The sequence below is a fragment of the Cervus canadensis genome, chromosome 19 (genome assembly GCF_019320065.1).
Source record: "Cervus canadensis isolate Bull #8, Minnesota chromosome 19, ASM1932006v1, whole genome shotgun sequence".
Classification (NCBI taxonomy): Eukaryota; Metazoa; Chordata; class Mammalia; order Artiodactyla; family Cervidae; genus Cervus; species Cervus canadensis.
The window spans coordinates 49,612,307-49,639,639 of record NC_057404.1 but is presented as its reverse complement, the minus strand read 5'-3'; the positions used below and the strand labels follow the sequence as shown (position 1 = coordinate 49,639,639).

Sequence of the window (27,333 nt, the reverse complement as noted above, 5' to 3'; positions counted from 1 at the left end):
AAATCTCATGTTGTTTGTGTTGCTCATATTGACACTAAAAGATAATTTGGAAAATAAAATGTTTTTGAGCTTGCAACGGAAACTTCTCCCATTATTTTTTGTAAATCTCTTTGCCTTGGAGGTTTATCAGAAAATAATGCAGACAAATGTCAGGACTGTAAAAATCCTATGAAAATCTGCTGATATTTCCAATGCTTCATGAAGCACAAGGAAAGATAGATCTGTTTTGGGTACTTCCTTGATGGTTCAGTGGTTAAGACTCCATGCTTCCACTGCAAGCATTTGATCCCTGGCTGGGGATAAGATTCTGCAAGCCATGTAGTTCAGCCAAAACAAAAAAAGAAAAAAGAAAGAGATCTGTTTGTACTGAATACTTCTGAACAATCTCTCTTTTGTTAACTTTTGTTTTCCTATTTGCAACCAGGAAAGAAACATACACAATGTAAAACGCATTCCTGGGCATCTCTGATCAGCAGAAGAATGGGAGCGCGTTTGTTGCCTGTGTCCGTCCCCTCAGCTCGTAGGTGGCTGTTCTGCTGCTTCTGGTCACTGTGAATTCTCTGGCCTTCCTAGATGGCTTTTGAGTTTTATTTTACAAAGGAGCTGTGGGACTTCACTGATTTAGCATTTAGGTTGCTGTGCAAATGATAAATCAGCAGGTGTCTAACCCTTTTCATTTATAAAGTCTGTCATATATTATATGAAAATGAAAAAAAAAAAAAAAGAAAATGAGATTAGTTAAAGCTATAAATATCCCAGAGGTGTATTTTATTTGAGACACAATTAAAGCACTCCAGCCAGAGACGGAAACTCTCTCATTTGATGTTACATTATTTTAAGGCTTCACATTGCTTATTTGTGATGACCTTTGGGACTTTTCTCTTCTTTGTGGGTTACATGGTCTCCTAGTAGACCCACATGTGGAATTCTAATTACTCTGCATTGTTCAACAGGTCTCTTTATTCTTGTAAAGTATAACTCTGAACTTTATGGCTGATTTTAAATATTTAACCTAAATTTTAATGTCATTGGTTCACACACATATACACACAGTATATAACATTTTGTATATACACATATAGTTTTAAGATTTGAGATAGTACTAGTAAGCTTATAACAAAAAGTTCTGACCAGTCCCTACCCTACTCTTCTCCAATTCCCATTCTTCAAAGGCATCCATTTCAAACTCTTTTAGCTGATTATTCTGCTTTTTATCTCTATAATTTGAAGCAACCATCTTTAGATTCATATTCCACGTGTAGCAATTTTAGGTTAACTTTTATGAAAGATGAGGATTTCACTCTTAACCTGCAACATACCCTTCTTCCCTGCCCACCTGTCTTCACTCATCTTCCAACATGGTTATATCATACTTTTTTGGTTAAAGCAATATTCAGTGTTACAACTAAGTAAGTACTTTACAACTAAATCAAGTTGTTTACTCTAATTATATCATTTCTTAAAGTTAATAATTGCTTCTCTCTTTTACAGTTTTTAGAGATTTTGCTAATTATTCTCCAACTTTCTGAGAGTTATAAATGTCCTTTCAGTGTAGTCAAGTATATCTTTCCTCTCCACTTTGCCCCTTCCCTCTCCTCTTCTTTTCTTTTTCTTCCTTTCTTCCTGCTTGTCTTTTTTTTTTTTTTTTCTTCTTCTTGGATACATCCTTTATGGAGTCCTCTGTCTTTCTAGGCTCAAACTTTCCTTTATCAACCTTCTAGAGTGACTTTCATCTTTCTTCCATGGTAGGTCTCTAGATTTCTGGATCTCATTTTTTTTTTCCTTGATTTTTATTCTCATTTTGTTGGATCCCGTCCTCTAGTAACTTTCTGAAAAAGGTGATGGGAATTAAATTTGTTTTGGTACTTTGCATATTTTTAATTGCATGATTCCACCAATTTACTCTCTCTTCACTCAGCTATCATGGGTTTTCTGGCTAGCAATCCATCCCCTTTTTCCAAATGAGGTTAGATATCAGTATTTATAACACAAAGTCCTGAGGACTTAAGGCGCTTGCTTTGTATGTAATGGTACAAGGTCAGCTGTAAGATTCTGTCCCTCAGCAAGAATATTGCCAGAGGGTCTGCCCGCTTGGAGAATATTATTTCAGTATTTCTGTGTAGTTCTTTTGGGGGTTGTTATGTTGCTTGAGAAGAGGGGAGTAGACAGTAAAGTAGCCAGTGCTATTTACACATAAATGTATTACAAAGTCTTCACTTGGAGAACTCTCCATGGTTCACTTATTTAAACCATTGTTAGCAAATTTAATAACTTGCTAACAAGTTACATTTGGATGTGTCTATACATTTTTTTCTTTATTTTTTTGCCTTTCTCTATCTTGCATTGTGATTTGTATAATGTACTTTGTATTCTTTGCCTTTCTCTATCTTGCATTGTACTCCCAGGAAGCTGTTCCTTACAGATTTTATCACTTGAATTCTCTTGTAACTTATTTCTAACCTTTAGTTAGATTTTTGCCAATAGGAGATCAATGGGAAGATAAAAAGAGAGAGATGTCAGATTGTTTCCTCTTCCTTCTTTGTGTCTCCTATGGTTGTTGCTCCTACCACATAGTCCTACCTTCTCAGTGTTAGGTCCCCTCTGGGCTCCTGGAACACCATTTCCTCCCACTATTGAAGTCTTTGGGGCCTCAGCATTCTTTGTTCCATGTGTCACCATTCCCTTGCTGCTGCTGCTGCTGCTGCTAAGTTGCTTCAGTCATGTCCGACTCTGTACGACCCCGTAGAGGGCAGCCCATGAGGCTCCCCCGTCCCTGGGATTCTCCAGCCCTGCCCCCAACTTGTGTAAATTCTTGCTTCCTTGCAGTTTCTTCGTTTGAACAATTTGAAGTGAATCTGTTCCCCACCAGGTTGCTGAAGGAAACAACAGGAGATCTTTGTATTGTGGAAAATAGAACTGCAGTCTCGGTATTTGAAATAAGACTGTTGCTAATTGAGAATGAGCTGTCTTGCAGAAAGGAAGGATGGGAATCCTCAACCACAGACTAGGGTGTGGCGGCCGAGAACCAACACACCCTGGTCTCTTAGCACATCAGAGCAAAAGCTTTCTTTATACATTTATGCAGCCTTAGTTCTGCTCCAAGGATCTGCTCCAAGGATTGCCTTGATGAGGCCAAAGCAAAATGTGTAATTATAAATTAAGACTTTCTTGACTTTCAAAGGGAAATGGTTGCAGTGGCCAGTAAACCATTCAGTAGCCATCATTTTGTTGAGATTCTGTTGACCTTTGATATTATGGAAGGACTAATAGCTTCATAGTTCTCACTTATTTCACTCAGCTTTGAGGAACAGGGAAAGACCCATTAATCTCCTATATCACCAGCAAAACTCTTGTTCCATGCAGGTTCATGAAGTTTCTGCTGGGTGAAGCTTTGTCTGCTCCTGAGAATCTCCCCACTACTTTGGATATTTGCATGAGGGAAAAGAAAAGAAAACAGAAATTAGTATTTTGTTCTTGATGAGGGGAAGGTAGGGAGGAAAAATAGGACCGGCCACCTGTTAAAGGGCTCAGGTCATGCGGCAGCAAGCCTATGAGGTTCCTGGTGAATCTGGAGAAAAATGCAGTATGTGAGGGAGCTTGATCTCGCCTATTGCCCCCAAAGGACAGAACAGTAATGGCTTCCACAGGTGTTCAGATGCTTTTTCCAAAAGGAAAAATAATTAGATGTTTCAGGGTAAAATTTTAGAAGCTATATACAAATCATCTTGTCTATTTGATGTATGTTATGAGCATGTGCTCTTGGAGAAACTGGTTTATTTTCAAAAGACTGAATTAATCATAAAATTGTGATACAACCAGGCATGCTTAATTTATCTCAGATACACAAGTTCATGTCAGTTGCAAAAAACCTTAATGTTCATATTAATGTTCAATAATGACCTCTCTTAAATTCAAAACTAAGCACATGTATATAACTGCAAATAAATGGCATTCATTAATGAATTAGGTAGGACTTTGGAAGTAAAAGTCGCTCAGTCATGTCCAACTTTTTGCAACCCCATGGACTAAGCAGTCTATGAAATTCTCCAGGCTGGAATACTGGAGTGGGTAGCCTTTCCCTTCTCCAGGGGATCTTCCCAACCCAGAGATTGAACCCAGATCTCCCGCATTGCAGGAGGATTCTTTACCAGTTGAGCCACAAGGGAAGCCTGTATTTGGTAGGGGGAGGTGACATATTATTTATATGTCATTTAGATTATCAACATGTTGAGAGGAAAGTCTGTGTTTTGTCTTTCTTTGTTCTGCCTGTAGGTCTAACACAGAAGAAGTATTCACAAATACTTATTAGTTGAATTTTTATGCAGTTCTGATGACTATTTTCCATCATTTTTCCCATTAAGGTAATTTCTATTTAAGGAGCTACCAAGGTGACTGGACTCAGGAAAGCACTAAATTTGTAAAAATTTTCTTGAGGGCATATTATTTAAATTGCTTTCTCTGACTCACTGCTTCAAAGATCTGCATAAATATGTCAAGGTATTTTATTTATTGTCAAATTACCTGATTTAGGGGACTCTTGGCAAGCAGTCAGTGAATTTAATAGTTCAGTAGTTATGGGATACTTCTGGATTTGTGGATATTTTATGATTCAGCCTAGCATAGAGGGTTTGTAAAACTTCTTCACATTTATTTGCTGAGTGTCTTTTATTTATTCACAATGTACATTTATTAGTAACTCAGTATGTGCCACGAACACTTCAACTACATGTTTGGGTTAGAAATGAAGGCTCAGAAGATAGATTTATATTCTCACGAAGCTTAAAATTGTGTGTGTGTGTGTATGTAATATGAGGGGGGATATAAATCAGTAAAATACACATGGAATTACCGTGTAATGTGATGACAAGAGCATGGGGGAAGAGCAGGTTGCTAGGTACCAACTCCATCCTCCAGGGTCAGAGAAGGCTGACTTCTAGAAGGAAGACATGTTTTAGCCGATAGTGGGAAGGAGTGAGAGTCAGCCAGGTACTGAGGGTATGGAAGAGGCAGGGACTGTGCTCCAGGTCAAGGAAATTATACGCATGAGATCAGGGACTTCAGGATGTCTGAAATATGTGTACAGCTAAGTAAGAAATGATTTTTTTTTGTCAATGAAATTTCCACTCTTGGGGCAACCATATTGGCAACAATGTTGAAAAAGTGATAGGACAATTATTGGGACTTTAGAACTAATAGCAGCATTTACTGAACACTTTTTTATGTGCCAGATGCTGTGCCTAGTATCATGCATCACATGTGTCATTTTATTTAATCCTCGAAATAGCCCAGTGAGGCAGATACTGATATTATCATCTCATAGGAGATTCAGGGGCAGAGAGCTTAGGTTTGTTTGCTGACAAACACAGGCAGGTCGCTCTCACCCTAGAGCCTATTGTCTTCATTACTATGCTTAACGTCTGTTCAGATCTGAAAATTAATAAAACAACTTCAAGCACAAAATTCACTCCCAGTTAATGGTTTCTACCTGAAGAATTGTTCATTTTAAAAATCAGAAAATATAGGTTCTTTTCAAATGTGTTTTTCTTTCAGTCTGACAATTCTATCACATTATAATAGATGAGTCGATTTCAAATACTAAATGTAAACATGTTAAATAATGCAAAACATGCATGAACACTATGCATAGTTTTCAAGTCTAAGGAAGAATTAACAGGACTATATACATGAAATATGACTGATTGTTGCTATATCTTACAGCTAAGAAAAAACTAACACATTGTTGTAGGTTTTTTAGAGAAGTCTCTCTAAACTGAAGTTATTTGAAATGAGCCTGATAGGAAAAGGCCGTGGTGTTGCTTCCAGCATTACAGGAAAACCTTGGCTTCTGTGTGTTTGACATCTCAAATCCCCTATAAGTTCCTCACAGTGATCCAGCTTGGTCTGTTTACCAAATCTAAATCTCTGGAAAATTTGTTCCTGCAGAAGGTCTAGAAAAGATGATTTATTTTGAGGCTGCCCATTTGTCATTCACCTCTACCTTCCCTTCCCAGGGTCTAGCCAAGGCTTCCATCATCAGATCTGACACCACTGGGAATATCTTTTCTCGTCTGGTTGCCTGTTCACTTTCTTTCTGTCCTTTCTATTATCTCCTCTATCTCTATCCATAATTCAGGTCTATTGTTCGTCCTTTTATGTCCATATCTCTGGCATAGATCTTTCCAATTCCATCTCCTTCCACCTCATTTTCCCCTTGTCTCCTCCCCTTCACTTTAGCCTTTCACTTTGAGATTCACTTTTGGAAAGTACTGATATATACACATGTGCAGCCTGGTCTTATCTAATTACTTGCCTCTTTCCCTTATTCCCTTTGAGTAGTCTGCCTAAGTCAGACTGAGTCACAACTTTGTCTTCTTTTTCTCTCCTCTCATGCCATTTTATTTCTTATATGGTATTGCTGCTTTGGAGAAGGCTGAGAGATTGCCAAGTGACTCAAGAGACCCCATTTCAGTGGTCTTCTGTTTCTTAGCACCCAAAGGACAGTATTTAAATTTTATGAGGTGTGAGGTCTTATTTTGGATACTGTGCATCTCCTTTGGCAAAGAAAACCTCTTTGGGAAAGTGGACATCAAGGTCTTCAAATTATACAGTGCTAAATGTTCCCTCTTTAACTTTCTTATCTTTGTACATCTCAAATAAGTCTGCCAATTTAGACATTTGGCCGTATAGCATTCCTATGTTAAAACACTAAAATTTTTCTTCATAAAATAACCTGTGATCATTATAAAAAGTAAAAGAAAAAATAGGAAAAATCTGTGTATTATCTAGTGCTGTGCTGTGCTTAGTTGCCCAGTCGTGTCCGACTCTTTGCGACCCCATGGACTGTAGCCCACCAGGCTCCTCTGTCCATGGGATTCTCCAGGCAAGAGGACTGGCGTGGGGTGCCATGCCCACCTCCAGGGGAACTTCCCAACTGAGGAATCAAACCCAGGTCTCTCGCATTGCAGGTGGGTTCTTTACTATCTGAGCCACCAGGGAAGTCTCTAGTGCAACCACTGTTAACATATTTTTGGTGTTTTATTTTTTATTTGCTTCGGAGTTTTAAAAATTCTGTTTTTTAAATCACTAGCTTCCCTGGCAGTCCATTGGGTTGAAAAGAGTTGGACATGACTGAATGACAAACACTTTCTTTGGGGAGTATAATGACTAATTTTTTTTTCATGTTTACCATAGTCTCTATAATCATACTTTTTATATTTAAGTTGTTATTTCTTTATTTAGGCTGTGCTGGGTTTTCCTTGCTGCATAAGCCTTTCTCTAGTTGCGGGGAGTGCTGGTTATTCTCTAGTTGTGGTGCATGGGCTTCTCATTGCAGTGGCCTCTTTTGTTGCAGAGCATGGGCTCTAGGGGGCTTCCCTGGTGGCTCAGCAGTAAAGAATCCACCTGGAATGCAGAAGACTCAGGTTCGATCCCTGAGTCAGGAAGATCCCCTGGAGGTGGGCATGGCAATCCACTCTAGTGCTCTTGCCTGGAGAATCTCATGGACTGAGGGGCCTGGCAGGCTATGGTCCAGGAGGTCACACCAAGTTGGACATGACTGACGTGACTGAGCATGCATGCGTGGGCTCCAGGATGCCTGGGCTTGTGGTTCCAGCACTTGGGCTCAGGGCTTGTAAGCTCTAGAGCACAGGCTCAATAGTCGTGGTGCATATCCTTAGTTGCTCCACTGCGTGTGGATCTTCCCAGATCAGGGATCAAACCCACGCTCCCTGCATTGCAAGGCGAATTCTTAACCACTGGACCACTGGGAGGTCCCTCCCACTTTTTAATATGTGAGATTTTACTTCTCTCTGTGCTCAATTTGACCAGCTTTCTTTCATCCTTCACTGACCCTCAGTCACAGCATCAGAGTCCCGTGGGAGTGATGACTGAGTACAAAGAAGAAAACAATTAAAAAAGAAAAACTCAGCTGCTATGAGCTTCCTCCCACCCATATCTTTTATGCCATCATACCCAGAAACAAACTGTGAAAAAGCCTGGAATTAACTATGATGTAAAATAGTGGAGTAAAACAGTTAACAACATTTCTGGAAAGGAAAAATACAGACTAACAGCCAAAAATCCTAGTGTGAAGTTACTGACATTCCACTCCATATGAATAAGGAATGTTACATTGGTACCAAGAGGGTGTTTTGTACAGATGTTTGTTGAAAGGATAGAATAGTATAAAATCGCTAGAGGGAGTTCGATTTTACACATGTGTGAATTAGGACTGCAAGTAACAGAAAACAAAATTAAACTAGCTTAAACAAACAAATAAATATTACTAGTTCCCCTGCTCAAAAATTCAGAGGAGGCTAGCTAGCTTCAGCCTGTCTTAATCCAATGACTCTGGCTGGTTCTCTGAAGTTTGCTCAGCTGTACCCTCCTCTGTGTATTGGCTTCATCCTCAAGCTGGCTTCTTCAAGGAGGCAAAATGACTGTAGTTGCTTTAAGCTTCACAGTTCTGTTTCATGACTTTCAGAGGGAATGGGAGCTATTTTTCTGGTGATTTTTTTGACTGAGAAAAGTTAGTTCCCAGAAGTTCTATGTAAATCTTCCACTGTATTTCCTTGGTCTCAACTAGGTCATATGTCCACCAAGAGTCAGACATGACTGAGTGACTGAACTGACTGAACCGTCCATTCTTGAGCTGATCTCTGTGGCCAGGGCAGTGCCTGCTGCTGGTTGGCTTACATCTGTATTCCTGACCCGGTCACAGTGGCTGACCTGTTGAGATGACCTTTACACCAGTCAGGTTCACTTCTGTAGCTCAAGATGTGGTACTGGTCCCTTTATGCATTTGGCCTCATGAAGAAGACAAGGATGCAGGAAGGAAAATTGGACCATTTTTAGAAGAAAGAAAAAATGGGAATAGTGCGGTATAAATTTAACCCATGATGATTGCGACCGACACTTTCACAGGGCTTCCTTGGTGGCTTAGATGATAAAGAATCTGCCTGCGATGCAGGAGACCTAGGTTCAATCCCTGAGTTGGGAAGATCCCCTGGAGAAAGGAAGGGCTGCCCACTCCAGTATCTTGCTTGGAGAATTCCATGGACAGAGGAGGCTGGGAGGCTGCAGTCCTCGGGGTTGCAAAGAGACGGACATGACTGAGTAACTAGCACACTTAATTGCCTGTCTGAAACTTGTATTTAGTTTAGGGCTGGATCCCTTTGAAAATACTAAAAACTTAGAAAATGTCCACACAAAGAGAACAGATAATAAATCCTGTGTGATACACAATTGTGATAAAAATACTGAACTTATTAAATTTTGGAGAAGAGGTGGTTAAGGGTATGTGGTTTTGGAGACATGTTTTCTAGGTTTTCAAGTCTCACCTCTCTTACCAGTTTTTGATTTTGGCAAATTGCTTTATCTGCGTGTGCTTTAGCTTCCTCATCTGTAAAGTGGTATCCTGAAATATCCATTGCACAGGGTTGTTATGAGGGCTAAACGAGCTAATATACACAAGCTTTTATGTCAGAGCCTTGTTCACATTAGCACTTGATAAATGCTTACTCTGAATCAAATTCATAATCTACTCTGACCAAAATTCCCTCACTGTCCATTTTATCAGTTATTCATATGACATTAATATTAATGCTTTAATAGAAGATTATTTGAAAAGTAGTAGTTTAATTTCTTCCATGACGTGATGTAAAATTATTTTTTTGAAATAGCCAGGAAATGTGCATAGAGAAGTGACATATATTTTACTTTGTTCTGTGTGTGTGTGTTTAAGATTTGTCAACATCCTTAAAACTTGTTAATTTTCATGACCCTTTTACATTATAAAAATAATATATTGAATTGTCATCCACTCTGCAGAGGTGAAACCCAACCTAAAATTTGATTATGATGTCAAGACTAACGATGCCATACATGCACCAAAAAAGTGTGAAAAGATTTATTACTGACAAAGCGAGCTTTCTGTAAAGAGTAGGTCCAGAGACAGGTTGAAAGAACAGGAAGAGGAGACCGGCTTAGCCTTTAATGTAGTTTGGGGGCAAGTCTAGGGTCTGGGTTCCTGGGCATGGGCTAGGGACCATGTGGTTTGAAATTTCCACTGTTACCAAAGGAGGTAGCACCTAGGATTTCTCATCAGCTTGCCCATCTGAGGAACAAAGAGAGCTGGGTAGTGGATGATAGGCTTTGAGAGCTATCAGCGGTCAAAAATCATGGATAGAATCAGACCCTATATTAGTAAACATGGAAGCTATAGAAATTGTAATACAGAAATGAAACTCTTTGGCAATCATATAATCCAGATACATTTATTTGTATATTTTCTGTCTCATCATTCTCTATTTAGGTTATTCCTGGCAATTTTAAAATCCTATAACTTGACTTTTTTAGCCAGTTTTCAGCCATTATGAATCATATTAAGCCTCACATTGTGTGTACTGAACCAAAGAAAAAGGCTAGTTGGGCTGTAAATCTTCTGGAAAAATCAAACTGTCTTATGGGCTTTCCTCTTTTAAATTTCAAGCCATTTAAGATTATCCATAGTAACGTTTAATGGATAATATCTGTTTCAATGTATTAACCAAATGACAATATAACTTCTGTTCATGTCATTTTAGTCCAGAGCCAGAGAATCAACATCAGTCTGCCAGATAAAACCCATGCTTAAATGATCTGAAGTGTTTGTCTTCTTTTTAACTTTATTGATTGCCCATTTTTAGAGTTGTTAATTATATTTCATTTTTCTATCTTTGTTTTGAACTATTTTTTTTTGACTGGGCTGAATATGGGTCAGATTGACTCTAGAGGACTCTAAACACAGTCTAATTATAAGAAAAAAAACTTCTTTCCTTTTCATATAACATAGTTGTACAGTTACACAGTTTAAAAAAGTAAAAAAATATAAACTCTATGGACTTATATTCTAGCCACAACTCTAGCAGGCTTGCAATAAGTCAGATGAAGCTTATTAATATGCAATTTAAGGAAAATTCTGCCATCAAATTATATTCATTCATTTAATAATCATTCATGATAGCATGTTGATTGCTGAGAACACAGTGGTGACTAATATATAATCACTGATTTAAGAAACTTTCACTTTGGTAGGGTAGCAGACAATTAAGCAGTCAAATGCAATGGAGTATGGTAAACATTAGGATAGAACAAACCACAACCATACTCTTAAGTTTGCTGAAGCATCTATAGCACTCATTTTTCTTTTAGGTGTGTGACCTTGGGATTTTCTTAACTTTTGTAAGCCTTAGTTTCTCATCTGTTGTATATGTCTGATTACACATGATTCATTTTTTTTAAATTTTGATAAGGATTAAATGAAACAAATACGCAGAGTACCTAGCACAATGCTTTTGTATTGTAAGTGCTTGGTGAACAGTAGATGTTACTAGTAGCAGTCAAAGTCATGATTGTTGTACCACTACCCATCTTAAAAAGGCTTTAGAAATATTGTCTTCAAATTGGTAAGTGTGAAGCAAAATTTAATTATAATTTGATTATGTTGCTTACTCCCTTACACCAAAACTCTTGAGTGGCTTCTTATTTCTTGTATAATAGAGGCCATGTTATTTTTCTTGCATTTGGAGGCCCTCAACAATTCATCCCTTAACCCTTCTTTTTCTATAAACCTTTTACGCTCCTCTTCAGCTCTTCTTTAATGTATGATCAATACTTCCTTGCTTCTCTTCCTCTACTCTTAGGCTATGATAATTGAAGCTAATATTTGTTAATATTATATAGCAGGCACTGAGTAAAGTATTTTACATGAATCATCTTATTTAATACTTAGAGCAACCCTATGATGTACTCATATTATCCCAGTTCAGAAGTGAGAACCTGTACCCAAGTCATAGAGCTAGTAAGAGAGAGTGCCAGAATTCTAACCATTACTTCATATTGCCAATGCTTAACCATTGTGCTCCTCTGCCTTCACCCAACCTGCCTGATGAGATCCATTCATCCTTCATAGCCTTCTTGCAACTGCAACTTCTGTAAAGAGCTCCAGTTGTCATAAAAGTTAACCTTTTGATTCCACATGTATCTAGAGCTTGTTTAAACCTCTGTTACATTGTCTGCCTCATTCTACTTTCTATTTTTGTGCTTTATGTAAATATCCCCTGAAGGGAGTTGTAGGCAGCCTGAGTAGATGCCAAGTCTTCAGTCAGTTTTATGCTCCTTGCAGGACTACGTAATATCCTTTATATTTCAGAGACAATCAATGGATGTTTTTGGAGTTAAATTCAGTTAACCCTAAACTGTTTGACCTCTGAAAATATTTTATTATCCATGTTGAAGTAAAACGTTAGAATTTTAAGATGATTATGATAATTTTTGTTTTAAAGATAGACACTTCCACTCAATAAATAATGTGTTCACAAGGAGGTTGATAGTGCAAGTGCCATAGAGGACTCAACAGTTCTGTTCTAGTTTCAATAGTCCATACTTCAACAATTACATTCTTCATGCTAAACTAGACTATAATGTTAGATGGTAAGTTCTGAGAGGCAGAAGCATGCTTGTCTTAATTACTAAGAATTCTCAATTCTTAGAACTGTGCCTGGATGCAGTCAGCTCTCAATTCATATTTATGTGATTGACATTAGCTAAATGTTGAGCCAACTTAAAGCTTTTGAGAAGCAAATGGACTATCAGTAAATCAGATGATGGGTCAAATAAGGATATAATTCCAAAGACTCCATCGCTTCAAATGTGCCACTTAATGGGCAGCTTTTCTTTCTTTTTATGTTGTTCATTCCAAGGTGGCATGTTAGATGTTACAATTCACAAGGTGTATATTCAACTTTGTTTCTGTGCTATTGCCATAGGTAGAGCAAACCGAAATGAAATATTTTCATTTATCTGTCAGATTGCAATAACTGATTTTATGACTGTACGTTTGTCTTTGCCTGTCTCCTAGCTATAATCTTTTATGCAGTTTCTGGAGCTGGCCTCTCAGTGTAAATCCTTATCTGAAGCCTACACTTCACCACCACTTTTTTTGGAGTGAGCGTGGCAGCACCATTTCTCGTTGTGGGACTGACAGAATCCTGAGAGATAACCAGATGCATAAGTTACTTCCCATCATTTTTAAAAATAGGCTTTGGGGCAGAACTTTGCCAGGGGCTCAAAACTACAGTGTGAGGGTACAAGAGTACTGGGTCATTTTACTGTATTTCCTAATGGAAAATACTTTTGCTGCGTTTATGAGTAGCATGGTTTGCTCTCTGACAACAATAAGGCTGTGATTCCAGATAATAAGCCTCCTGATGGAATAACCACTATTATCTGCTAGCTGGGGAAGTTTTCATCATCTGTCTCAAGTGAAAGTGGGAGGAGAAAGATGGGAGGATAGTGAATAAAAAAAGAGCCAGAAAGATGAATTTCTGGTCCAAGAATTCCTGCTTTTTTTCCCCTTGTTATCTTGAGGTTTTTGTGAATGTTCATAAATAAGCACGTTTACTAAAAGATTTCACAAAGAAGATTAATGTAACAAGTTCTTTGGGAACTCCCGGAAATATGAAACAGCAAAAAGATTTCTCTCCTCGCCCTTATAATTGGGTATGTGCTTCCTGGCAGGTGGCCACATAGGGCCAAGAGCGCACCCTGCTTGAGACTGTCTTGTGGGAGCTTATGTGTCTTTAGTTATTTGCTGGACATTGCCAGAGGAGTCAGAAGAAGTGAAGAAAGAACCCCTTCCAAGTCACTGGAAGCCACCCAGGAGTCCCTGGTAATAAATGGGATGTAACAGCACTAAAAAATGGATTTATTTAAAAGGCAAATACTCTAGAAGTCATTAAAACTTTCCATATTCAAGTTCTGTCATAGAGTGACTTCCCCTTCCCACCAGAACTTATATGAACTACCCCCATTTTCATCTGGTATATTAAGGTTAAGTTAAATATTCACATTTTGCAATACTTAGAAAAGTCATTTCTTTTAGTCAGTGCTCCGCAAACAAGAGGCTATTTCCCACACCACAGAATATGCGATGGAAAACTGCCCTCTAAGATTTTAAGACTTAATTGTTTAATTAAGATCAGCATAGCCTATTCAAACTGAAGTTAATGAATTTAGACCGTATAGATTTCCTGATGTTTTTTAATCTTCTTGGTTGTTTAGCTCATTTCTGATTTCCTTTTCTTTTTCTTTGTGTTCTCAGAGTGCCTGTACCCACTGGGAGATGGTGGTTCTATGAAAATGATTCTGAACATTAACCTATGTGCTATCCTTCTTTGAATGTGAACCTTAAGGATTTTAGTTTTCTTTCCTTCTTATCTTTAATTTCTGGTGTTGTGTTCCCTTTAACAGAGAAATGTCTCCCTGACCTTAGCTCACATTATGCCTCCACCCCCACTCCATCCCCCGACACCTCCTTCTCCCCACGGAGTCTGCTGCCTCTATCATCTTTCGGTGGTGCTGAATGTATATAGCTTTGAAACACTTTGGAATGAAAGGTGCCATGAAATTGTAAAGTGTTTTTATCACAGAGTTCTGCCAATATGTCTCGATCCTGACGGGCAACACCTCTGCTATTTCAGTGTTGTGACGGGGACTCACAGCTGGTCCTGAGAAGGCACCGCGCTCAGACAAGCATGTGAGATTGCATTTGTCCTTGGGGGTGAGCCCTAAGCTTTAGAGCATCTACCATGTTTAGACAGTTGTGGGAGACACATGGGAAGAAAGTTAGTGCCTTGCTACTTAAAGTGTGGTTTGTGGCATCTTCTAGGCACTTATTGGGTATGTAGCACCTTGGGCCTTGTCTGAGACCTCCTGAATCAGAATGTGCATTTAACATGATATACAGGTTATTTGTATACTAATTGGTGTAGTGGACATCTACTATTTTTTTTTCTGTCCTGCATTCCTGGTTCTGGTAACCATACCTCTCACCCCTTCTTAAAAAACTCCTTTATCTTAATCAGGTGATTCTGCCGGGGTTGCCAGACACAGGGCCCTGACGTTTTGGCCATAGAGGTACTCACATAATTCAATCTTGGACATTTAAGCTGCAACAATTGATCCCGGGGTGGGGTCACATGGGCTATATGTCCCAAACTGGGCCGGTGAGGCCCAGTTCTTCACCCTGAAATTGGAGGGGAAGTGTTTTCGCTCTGGAGGGATGAACCTGGAAGGAGGTAACTTGGAATTGTCAATGGCTACTTTTTTCAGTTGACTGGAGAATACCTGTGTGCTAGAGAGAAGAAAGAGAATGACATCCAAAGGAAAGCAGAAGCATGAGCCTGAGCTCTGGCGCCTGACCCCCCGGCTGTAGCTTGGTTGTATGAGCTCATGAAATGTCCCTTTTACTTTGCCTGGTTTGAGTTAGGTTTCTGTCCCTGACAGAAGAAGCAAAGATTCTCCACTACATCTATAAACATAAGAAAAGTGGGGTTGATATGAGAGGATTAAGCTTTCAAGTATTAGCTTATTACACAAGAAAACTCAAAGCAAATTGTGACCTAACATATGCTTAAACTGTCTAGTGTTCTCTCTTTACATATAAGAAAAAAATTCATAAGATTTTTGAAAGTTTTAAGTGAAAAAAAAAGAATAAAAAACACCTAATATGGTGACTGATGTATAGCAGATGTTCAATAAATGTTATCTTCTATCATTTTTTGGTGTTACCGGTACCATCACTTCATGGCAAATAGAAGGTGAAAAAGTGGAAATGGTGGCAGATTTTATTTTCTTTGGCTCCAATATCACTATGTATGGAGACTGCAGCCATGAAATTAAAAGTCACTTGTTCCTTGAAAGGAAAACTATTACAAAGCTAGACAGTGTGTTAAAAAGCAGAGCATCACTTTGCCAACAAAGGGCCATATAATTAAAGCTATGGTTTTTCCAGTAGTCATGTGTGAATGTGAGAGTTGGACCAAAAAGAAGGCTGAGCACTGAAGAATTGATGGTTTGGACTTGTGGTGCTAGAAGAGACTCTTGAGAGTCCCTTGGACAGCAAGGAGACTAAACCAGCCCATCCTAAAGGAGATGAGTCCTGAATATTCATTGGAAGGACTGATGCTGAAGCTGAAGCTCCAATACTTTGGCCACCTGATGTGAAGAGCCAACTCATTGGAAAAGACCTTGATGCTGGGGAAGATTGATGGCAGGAGGAGAAGGGGACGACAGAAGATGAGATGGCTGGCTGGCATCACTGACTCAATGGACATGGGTTTGAGCAAACTCCAGGAGATACCGAAGGACAGGGAAGTCTGGCGTGCTGCAGTCCGTGGGGTTGCAAAGAGCTGGACGTGACTTAGTGACTGAACAGGATTAGTAGTAGCAGCACTGCTTCACGACTGCTTTAATGGGGACGATTCTCTCTAGGACAGGAATCTGAATGTGACTTTACCCTCCGAGTCTCAATAACTGGCTTGAATTTTTCAATGCAAATTTAACTAGATTTTTCTCTTTTTTTCTGGTGGACCTAATTTTCTCACCATGAGAAGAATAATCAAAGATACTGGGCAAGGGCTCTAGGTGCATAATGGGTTAGAGAAAGCAGAAAGGACTAGAGCCCTTCATGCAGTGAGGCTTCTTTCCCAGTGGACATTATCTCAGCTCCAATGGCAACCACCCCAGGAGTGGCGGCTCCCCTTGCTTTCTCCTCTTCTGGGTCTTTTCTCTTCCTCTGTAGAGCACAGAGGCTGTGGACAGGGAAAGCCACTCTCAGTTAGAGCTTGCAGTGACTCCTTTCTTGGTGTCATTGCCTCCCTCACCCCTCCAGGCACATTCTTGAATAGTCTTTATCTCTGTAGTTGGAAACCTCAGAGAATTTTTCTAGAATTTTGCTCACAGAGGAATCCTCCTTGATTGTTAGGTTATCAAATGTTTAAAGCAGCAACTCCTTTAAGGAAACTGTTCAAAGCTACTCTAGTCTTGCCTTGGGCAAATAAACTTTGTGATACCATATTTCTGATTGTCACTTTAATTCTATCTCTGTTTCGTTCAGGCAGGCGTAAACACACTGACTCTTTGGCTTAAGTTGGACACACCTTCCTGAAGATGTTTTCTCAGGCTCCTGTAGGGTAGGGTTTCTCATCACCTTTAGCCAAAGTTTGAGCTCAGGTATTTGAACACTGCCAATAGCCCCAAATATCTCTTTCTGTTTTCCTTCATAGGGCAATGGTGACATCTTGATAAATCAAATTAATATCTAGAAAAGGTATCAGATTAAATTTTGATGCTTGTGTTGTACTTTTGCCTTTTATAGAATAAAAAATGATTTTAAAAATAGTGATTCTAAAAAAAAGTGGAAAAACATCTACTGTATCAATAAATATTAATTAAAATTTACTTAGAATTATTTAATTACTGTGTGTATTTGATTATATGATTTATAACCTCTGTACAGGCAATGGAAATTCTTTCCTTTGAATTTTACACACACTTTCTGATTGATTAGTTTATCCAAGGCCCAGTGCTATAAGAGAAAATTGAGTGACTTGATTCTTGTCTCTAGGTGTTTAAAACTTTGAGATATTTTGCCACGTAACAAGTCAAACCAGAGAAAGCTTACTCTAGTGGTTACCTATGTTGGAGAAGATCATTGAGAGGGTGTAACTAACATTGGCTAACCCTGGAGATGGACCTGGGCAATTGATGATGGCTCACCCATTCCCCTGTCCTTGGACTATGCGTCCCACTTGAGTTTCCTGCACTAGAAACTCAAGGACACAGCCTTGAGATAGTGTTGTTGAGATTATCTGGACAGTATAGATGACTAAACTCAGTTAAGGCCTCTATGTAAACTTTTAAGATTCTAGGGACAGGTATGAAGATCTACTCATCTTGCCAATACGTAAGATAAGCCTTGTAAGTTCCCTTGCTTATTAAAACCTGCCACCTACCAATCTTAAGTGGTCTTTTTCTTGGTCTTTCCTTGCTCTATACATGTACAGGGCCTCATTTTAGACTTCACTTGGGAAATTCCTAAGTTTGCAAACCAACAACCTACTGCTATGATGATGAAATAGCAATATAATAGACATTTATAAAAACTTTTAGATAATACTTTTGGACTCACTACTTCCTCTCCTATCATTAGTGTTATGGGACCTATGACATATACAGCTTTATTCATACTACGGCTTTTTTCAACTCTGAGTAACACTTGTGTGGTAATCAGTAGTCATGTCTGACTCTTTGTGAGCCCATGGACTGTAGCCTGCCAGGCTCCTCTGTTCATGGAATTCTCCAGGCAAGAATACTGGACTGGGTTGCCATTTCCTTCTCCAGGGGATCTTCCCAACCTAGGGATAGAACCCAGGTCTCCCACACTGTGGACAGACTCTTCACCAACTGAGCCACCAGGAAAGCCAATTTGGGAATTGTAAAATTGATGAGAGAGCTGTTTTCTCTATAGGTATTTGGTATAGCAGATAATATATATGTGGTGTTTGAGTAGTATATATGTTAACTCATTATTAACCAAAATGGATGGAGACAGAACATAATAGAGTGTTTCTCAAACATTTTTTTCTATTGTCTTACTAAATTAAAAAAATAGAAAGAAATTAAAATTTTCTCCAGTGAGAGAAATTAAGGAATAAAATTGTGTCAGCAGAGTTGAACTTTGGAGAATCACAGATCATTACAATATCTAAGAATTTTTTGATCTTCAAGAACTAATTTTTACTTCTTTGGAGGTGATATAACCTCCAGTGAAACTGTTTGGCATAGTAGAAAGAACAGGTCTTTTTTTTTTTTTTTTTTTTTAAGAACAGGTCTTTTAGCATCAAACAGACTTGATTCAAATACCAGCTTCACCATTTATTAGGTGACTTTGGATAAACAATCCAAACTTTCTGACCTTCAGTTCACCTGTTCAAGAAGTAAGAATGATAATACCTATCTTGCAGGAATGTTGTGAGGCTTAAATATGTTGGTAAAGTGCTTGGCATTTTAATATGTTACAACAATTGCTAGTAAGGTTAACTAGTCTGAATGTCATTCTCTGACCTTGTCAGATTATAACAGGATGCAATAATTATTTATCTAATGCCCACATGGTAATTCGATGCTAATAAATATTCTTATAGACCAGTGATTCTCAAACCTGGTTGTACATTAGAATCATCTGAGGATTTTTAAAAATTGCCAAGCTCAGACCACATTGGGGTCAAATAATTTGCAATCTCTGGTGGTAGATAATAGGCATTGGTGTGTTTTGAAACTCCCAGGTGATTCCAGTGTGAAGACAGTTTGAGAATTCAGTCTAAAATCTGAAGATAGATATGTGTATAAGTTCACTCCACGGACATGTTACCTGAGATTTGAAAATAAAATATCATAGACTAGTTGAAGGAATAGCAGTTGTTTTGGATTCTCCCAGCATTGAATAAGTTGCTAGTAGAGGGAAGCCTTTATAAAATTAAATAAAGAAATATTTTAATAACATATGCCTTTAAAATCGGTAGTTTTCAGTTTCAGAACACCATGATAAGCAAGCACACAGGGTTCTCAGCCCCTGTGGCATGTGGTATTTCTCTTTGTGAAGGGAAAGGCATATTTTCCAACTTGAGACATACCAGAGCCTAGACAGCATGTCACAGCTGAGAAGTAGGCTTATGATCTGCTTTTCCTTTTATTGAAAGACATGTTCCATGTCACAGAAGACTGTAGCTTAACTATTACTAATTGGCCTTAAGCAAGTGAAGGAAAATTTTCCATTTCAGTAAGAGTAGAAATGCATGCTGTGTTTTGCATGTTATACTACATGCAAACCTATTCTTATGATTTTTATTCTTAGTGTTCTATGATTTGCTTTCCAGGGTTCGGTCAGAGATGCTTGTCCATGGAATGATAATCTGATTTCATCAGTGGGTTGATGCTTTGTCAACAGAGGAATGTCGGGAGAATCTATTACAGAATGGACATCCAAGATGAGGTATGTGGCAGAAAAAATGTTATGAGGATACCCTGCAGAGTCTTCACCATTGATGGCATGCTTGTCCATAGAGGCGAAAAACAGCTTTAAACTCAGGCTTGCAAAGATGAAGAGACAGAATAAGATGAATAAGATATATTTTCAGCAATATAAGAATACATAAATGATACAAGATGTACTTTTGAAAAGTAGTATATTAGACAAACTATCGCCTCAGATAGAAAGTACTTCATCATTAAAAAAAGTGTAATGTGTTGAGTAATATTCTTGTACATATCATCACCTAATGTTGATTTTTGATGAAATTTAGGGATTGCTCATGGATTTGAACTGAAAGGGAACTCTCTGGAACTGACTAGCTGAGCTGGTATGGGAATTGATCAACAGGAGGTTCTGACCCAAGATACTATAGAAAGGGTTGGAGAGAATTGTATATATAATTTTCTGGTTTAAATCTATCACAGTGCTATCACTGCTTTCCTGGTAGCAAATTAGTTTTAAAAAAATGATTCAGCCAAAATTTCTTGTATAATACAAATGAACATTTATAAACCAAATGCAAAAAAGCCTCAGTAAGTGGAATGAGAATTAGTTTGAGTAGTAGAGAAGCATTCTCAGTACTGAGAGGCTATGATTTCATGCAATCAAAAATCTGATTTTAATGCATGCAAAATGGGCAGTTTAAATATAGGTCACCTTTTCTACCCAGATAAATTACTTCTGGTAAACATAAGTATAAAATATTCTGAATAAAAATTATTCACTTTGGGTTTAGGAACAAAAACTGAACATAGGAAATATAAGTTGCTGTTAGGCTCTTTTAATTCCTTCTTTCTCTGCTTGGTTTGCAATTACATCCTTATTTTATGTTTCTAACATTTATATTGAATTTTATACACAAGTAACTTATTTCCTTCTTATAATTTTTCTTAACAGTGTTTTGTATAGCTTTTCAAACTAATTGTTTCAATCTTACTACTCATGCTGGTTGGCTCGCTAAAGGCCATGTCATTTGAAATTGACTGAGCATCTGAAATTTCTGGGCACTTGCACACATTTAACTAATTACTAATTATTTTGAAAGATCTTTCCATGAGAGAAAACCTTTATTAGTTTCCATGAACAGTTGTTCCACTGCCCTTTGTAGATGAAATTTCCTGAAACAGTAGGAAAGGGATGATTAATTGTACTTGACAGAGGAATTAATTAGCCTGAATCATAGAAATTGCCACATACAGGAGCTAAAGTAGTCTGCATCATTTTATAACACATGAGGGATATTGGAACAGAAAGTAACTTGGGTCTTTAACCCAAGAATAAGTCACCCTGAGCATTTAGAATGAATTATATAATCTCTTCTGTTATAATCCTGTTTTCAATTTAGCTGAAAGTAACATTTCCCCAGGATCATATGGAATCCTTAATTACATACAATCAAAATGTGATATTAGAGGCTAATTTCTCAGTGAAATTAGTGATTTTTTAAAAACTTAATTCATTCTTCCTGGAGCTAAAACACATCAAATGCTGACATATTCATGGAAAAGCACGGTACAAATTCAAACTATTAATATATTTATTGAAATGACCAGGATGGTATGAATTTTCAGGAATAGTGAAATGCTAGTTCTCTCTTTTATAAAAGTATAAACTTATCAGGAAGAAGAACAGTATGTTACTTTAAAATGCGATTACAAAGAATATAGATCTTCTTCGTTCATTGGTCATTCATTTAACACATATTATGGAGCATTTCCCATAGGAGAAAATAGCAATCCACTCCAGTATTCTTGCCTGGAGAATTCCATGGACAGAGGAACCTGGTGGGCTACAGTCCACGGGGTCACAAAGAGTAGGACACACCTGAGTGCACACACGCAGAGACAGATGGAGCATTTGCTATCACTCTCCAGCTCGTTTTCAGGTGTTCATTAAATGTCTGACTCCACTCACTTGGAATAAAACACACACACGCAGACTCACCCCACCCCCATTCATACATACACGTTCACCACGTTCACAGACACTTCCTACTGAGGTCTGCAATAACTGGAAAAAAGAAGGGAGACTCTTAGAGGCAGGTTTTGAAGCTATACTTTGGGTTGAATGCTTAATCTTTGAAAAGGATAAATAACTTTTGAGGGTATTATTTAATTTGATATGCCACTCTATTTTATTCCAAGTTTTACAGAAATGTCAGTAGCGAATACTGAGAACAGAAGAGAGAAATTATAGGAAATGTTTTTCTAATCATCAGGATAGCTAATATTCAGTTACTGAAAGCTCTCTTCTTTGACCCCCAAAGAAGGTTTTTCCTAATCTTTGCCTGTGTCTTTTTTTCTTTTTTTTTTAAATTACATGACTTTAGCAGAGGACTTTGTCTCCTAGCACCTGAAAGAGGGTAGCTCTGGACTGATCCATCCTTGTCAATGAACTCCCCAAATGAAGATCATGTCCTTCCTTCTTGTGGGTTTGTTAGGAATAGAAGACAAATACTATTACTACTAGTACTAATACTACCAGTGTGCCTGATGAGAGAAATGAACCTAGAAAAGATATCAGGGTCAATTCTAAGAGTATGTCGAATTATTTAGGGACAAACTTATTTTTTCATTGATGATTTTGCTTTGTTTTTCTTTTTCTTTTTGGCGTCCCTGGGTAGGCATGAAGATGATTTTGCTTTGAGTTTTAGGTTGTATGTGCTAGAGGTGGTGTGATTAGAATTGTGAAAGATGTTTCATTTCTCTAAGGCTTACTCAGAAATAAGGAGATCTTAACAAAAAAAACTGACTCAGTAGTAAAAAGAAGAGTGGTTTGGGGATGTCACCAGCATAAATTGCTGGATTTCAACATTGTATTTCCAGAAGTCTCCCCAAACTAGTACATTTTGGGAAGGTAGATGACATACCAAGATTTATGAGCCATTCATCTCTCAGCAAATTGTTTGATCAGAGGAAAACGCAGTTAGATTGGTATAGGAATTGGAAGACTATGTGGATAGGTGACATGTATGAAACCATCTTGGTTATAAGCAGAGCCAATTCTGACCAGCGTTAGCAGTTGCAAGGTGATTGGGAAAGTTGTTTAGAATTGAAGGGAGTACAGTAAGCAACAGGTAGAAAGAGTAGACGGTAGGGTGGGTGGCTGTGGATTTCCTATGGGGGAGGAGTTTGTAGTCATTCTTCATAGCGTGTTGGCATCAGTGTGACTCACTTCCAAGTCCCTGTGGCTCTCAGTTTAGAATTTCAGATACTGAGAGAGCACTGAATGGTCCAGTTTGGGCCAGAACCTCCTTCTATAACAATCAGCTATTTCTAGGAGGTCAGGGTCGTATAAAATACATCCTCTCATATCCCATACCTCTGTTTGTGGCTATTGCCAGATAGGAGAGAATTTTGTGGTGAGGCTTATCCCTTGAAGTATCTACCACAGAGGAACAAGAGAATATGGACAAGTTGGTGACGGTGAGATTCCTGGTTAGGAGGGAGGTGGGTCAAGGGCACCAACACAGTTCATTGACTTTCCATTTGAGATTCAGGTTAATGGATCCTGAGTCAGGCCCCGTGAGGTTTCTAGCAGCTCTCTGGGGCTAGCGGCACCTGTTCAGTAACTGACAATGGATAGCAGGTCTGTGTGCTATCTCTCTCGCAAAGCTTTCGCCAATCATTCCATGATGGATTCAGTTCTTTTCCCATGAGCTCATAACACATGGTGTTCATGTCCACCATTTTACTTATCATACCACATTAAAATTATTTTACTTGTATATTGGGTCCACTAGACTGTGAACTCCTAGAGGGCCAGGGCTCTGTCTATTCATCGTTACCTCCAGAACTGCAGCTGTCAAAGGACCTTACTACATATTGGTTGACCAAAATGTGTCAGATGTCTGTATCTGTCATCTGTTACACTGGATCAGTGGTTTTTATCATGTGAACTGCATATGTTGAAAATAAAAGAACTGATGAATGAACTAATGAGTGTCTCTGTCAGCTCTGAGTATAAGCCTGTGAAGTACATCAGTGTATATTGGGAACAGAAGTTGATTTCAAAAACACAGTCCCAGAAGTGTTTTGGGAATGATTTCCCTAGAAACCTTGGGAATGCTTATATGTATTTTTAATAGTATTTCTGCCATGGTTAATATTGATATGACTTATACTTTGGACACATTTTGTTTTTGAGAAGTAGAATGAAACAGTACTACTCAAATATGACACTGGTGACACAGGTCAGGAATGAGACATGTCATCAGTATGTGTTACCAAACACAGCTGAAGCACTGAAGTTTGCAAATAACTTACAGTTTAAAAAATAATTAGAGTAACCAAGGTTATTTCTGTGATAACATCACTCTCTCTTTCCCAGGCTGATACGCTGTTTAGGAGAAGTGAGGTGCAGTATATTTAGTGCCAGAAATTATGTTTGGGAATATGGTTTACCTGTGAGGCTCACATGTTGGGAACCACTGCCTAGGGTCTTGGATCACAATGATTGTCATTTGATGGATCTTATAAATTGTCCCCTCAATCTATACACTTCTTATTTTTTCAGGCCTGAAGAACAGGGGCCAGATAACTATAACCCAATGGTCTAAGTAGAAAATATTTGTTGGAAAGAATGAGGCTAAAGAGGCTAAGCTGTTGTTGTTTAAGTCACACCTGACTCTTTTGCGACTTCATGGACTGTAGCCCTCTAGGTTCCTCAGTCCATGTGATTTCCTAGGCAGGAATACTGGAGTGGGTTGCCATTCCCTTCTCCAGGGGATCTGCCTGACCCAGGGATCGAACCTGTGTCTCTGCACTGCAGGCAGATTCTTTATCACTAAGCTACCTCGCACGTCCCTTAAGAAACTATGGTTGCTACTTTCTCCATTGACTCCTTTGAGAATCTGGGGGATTTCACAGTGGTGTAAATGTGACTCTGTCTTTTCTTATTTCCCCACAGAGCAACAGCAGCACAAACTTATGCCTCCATTTGAATACAATAATACTAACTTCTGGAAGTATGAATTATATAGTTTTTAGTAAGATAATCACATGTATATTGAGTAGACACAACCCAAGATTTACTTACTTGGAAAAGATGTCATTGTTGCCTTACTTGGTCTGAGTACATCTTTCTCTCCTTCCCTAATTTTGGTCATGATGTCTTCCTTGAATCCAAGTCTCTGAAGTCTGTATTTCTCTCTCAAGCTCACCACTTGGTAAATGATTGAGAACTATCCTCCTGGTCCTTACTTTTATCTTTTCACTTTTCTTCTCCCTCTCTTTTCTGTCCTTCTGACAATCACATTCTCTACTGTAGTCTAGAAATTTGACCCTTTTTTTGTCCTTTAAAATCAGTCATTTACTTCTTGTCTCCTAACCCTCTCAGCCACCTTGGGTGATAGTATTCATGTGGCCTGCATTTCAGTAACTTAATCTGCGAAAGGCAGAGAAAGGGTCCACACTAAGTTCTGCAGGCATCCACAGCCCACGCTCTTTCTCATTTTGTCTCTTCTCAGAGGTTTCTACTCTTTTTTTTCAACATAATGATAGAGCACTGGGAGTGTTCCTGTGGGAAGAGATTTTTAAAGGAAACAGTTATTTTGCCATAGACTCCAGTCAGGGGAAGAATAAGAAGGAAATATTCTACAGCACAGGTTGATCAACATTTTCTCCAAAGGCCCAGATAGTAGATATTTAGGCTTTGGAGCTTGGTTTCTGTTGAAACTATTCAATTGTGTGATTGAAGCACAGAAGTGGCTATGTGTGCTAAGTCGCTTCAGTCATGTCCAACTCTTTGTGACCCTTTAGACCAGAGGCCGCCCAGCTCCTTGTTCCATGGGATTCTCTAGTCAAGAATACTGGAGTGAGTTGCCATGCTCTCCTCTTGGAGAACTTCCTGACTCGGGGATCAAACCTACGTCTCTTACATCTCCTGCATTGGCAGGCGGATTCTTTATCACTAGCACCACCTGGGAAGCCTGAAAGTGGCCATAGATGGCAAGTAAACAAATAGCATTGCTGTATTTCAATAATTATTTATAGACACTGAAATTTGAATTTCATATAATTTTCACTTGTCAGGAGATATTATTCTTCTTTCAATCACTTAGAGATGGAAAAACCATTCTTTGCTTGTGGGCTACACAAAATAAGGTGGTAGGCCAGATTTAAGGTTTCTAGATTCTGCATTTAGAATTTGGGACATATTTATACTAGGAAATTATTTGTTGTTTATCTGAAATTCAAATTTAGCTGGGGATCCTGTATTTCATCTGGAAAACTTAGCTGTTTTTGGTCTTCAGGCCATAGTTTGTAGACCCATATTCTATAATTTATTCAGTTCCTGCAGAATATTTCCCTGGTTGCATTTGGTAGAGAGAGGAAGGGGTGTAAGCCCACAGATGCTTTGTCCATTTAGTTTTAAATAGCAATATGATTATCAGCTCTAATGGGGTTCTCAGATGTGGAAAAATATTGAGATATTCAGAAGCCAGTGTTTCCAGAAAAAGAATCATAACACTGGAACTTAGGTTTTGCTTCAAAGATTAATAAAACTGAGTGAAAATGACTTAGGTATTCAACAATATGAAAAAGAAAGAGTATGTTTGTTTCAAGGGGGAATGAGGAATTCTATATTGGGCTTTCTACTAGCTAGGATAGTAACCAATTGCTAAAGTATTGACTGGAAATGGTTTTCCAATTATTTAATATTCATGCATTCAATGAGTATTTATTGAGTGCCTACGACTTGCTAAGAATATTCTAAGAACTGGCTGTATAGTAATAAAGTGGATATAAGCTTTTGCTTTGAGGATATTTCTATTTTAGTAGAGGAAAACAAACAAACAAAACATTTATGCTGTTAGTTGAAAAGGGCAATGAAGAAAAATGAAACAAAGGAGGATATGTATTGTGGGAGAGGAGAGGGATTGTGCTTTCTTTCTTTCTTTTTTTTTTTTTTGGGATTGTGCTTTCAATAGGGGAAGGGGGACCCCTGGGAAAGTTACCATGGAGCCAAGACCTGAAGGAAATAAGGGATGAACCATGTGGCTGAGTGAAAAGCATCCCAGGAAATGGGTGGACCAGCACCAAGGCGCTAATGTTTGAGGATCAGTAAAGAGGTCACAGTGACTCAAGCAGAGTGAATAATGGGGAGAATACAGCATATGAGTTAGGTAACAGGGTGGAGGAGGTGGAGGGTGTGATGTGGAGATTATGTTGGACCTTGAAGAACTGTCTTTTGGTTTACCAAAATGAGGTCCAAGTTTAGGGTTTTTCATGCAGGGAGGACACACTTTACTCAATCACTTGTGTTTTACTTAATCACTCTGAATATTGTGTATCTAACGGGGGGCAAGGGCAGAAACAGGAGACCTGCTTGGAGACTATTGAGTCATCCAGGTGTAGAGTCCAGGTAGAGGTACTCTGGCTCAACACAGCTGCAGTGGAGGCAGCGTGAAGTCAGATTCT

General features: G+C 38.5%; 1 long non-coding RNA gene across 1 annotated transcript in view; it reads left to right on the top strand.

Moving 5' to 3' along the window:
• The window catches only part of LOC122422334, a 594,363-nt gene that overhangs the window by 105,338 nt on the left and 461,692 nt on the right, over positions 1–27,333 (top strand). The window contains exon 3 of the long non-coding RNA XR_006263780.1: positions 19,758–19,873. This is a non-coding gene — a long non-coding RNA (uncharacterized LOC122422334). The remainder of the gene's footprint in view (positions 1–19,757; positions 19,874–27,333) is intronic.